Raw genomic sequence first — 387 nt, 5'->3', positions numbered from 1 at the left:
CTACATATTTTGCAGCAAACGAAAGACGAAATGCAGAGGCGAAGACGTGGCCAGCGCCGGTCGGGAAGCGAGGCCGAAATGAAAGTCAAATCGGTTCAGTAAAGTTCAGTTAAGAAAACGGGTTCTTGCTAAAAGTTTTTGCGTTTAGCGACCAATGAAAAGGCCAAGACTGATTCTTAAACGAGTAAGAATTGGACTGAACCTCATGGAATGAAGACCAGACAAAATCTTTAAAATGCACAGCCTGTTCCATATGTTTCAAATGTAGATAATCTATTTAAACGATTTACTTAATTATTTTGCTATATAAATGTAAATATCTTTATCAGTTTAACATGCTTGTTAATTTCTTATCAATAATTTTCTTATAGATTATACTTTCTTATC

General features: G+C 34.9%; 1 protein-coding gene across 1 annotated transcript in view; it reads right to left on the bottom strand.

Annotated features, from left to right (window-relative positions):
- The window catches only part of LOC119586528 (XK-related protein 6-like), a gene marked incomplete in the record, with an annotated part of 12,684 nt that overhangs the window by 9,370 nt on the left and 2,927 nt on the right, over positions 1 to 387 (bottom strand).

The sequence above is a fragment of the Penaeus monodon genome, chromosome 21, assembly GCF_015228065.2.
Source record: "Penaeus monodon isolate SGIC_2016 chromosome 21, NSTDA_Pmon_1, whole genome shotgun sequence".
NCBI classification, from domain to species: Eukaryota; Metazoa; Arthropoda; class Malacostraca; order Decapoda; family Penaeidae; genus Penaeus; species Penaeus monodon.
This window is presented reverse-complemented; position numbering and strand designations above follow the sequence as displayed.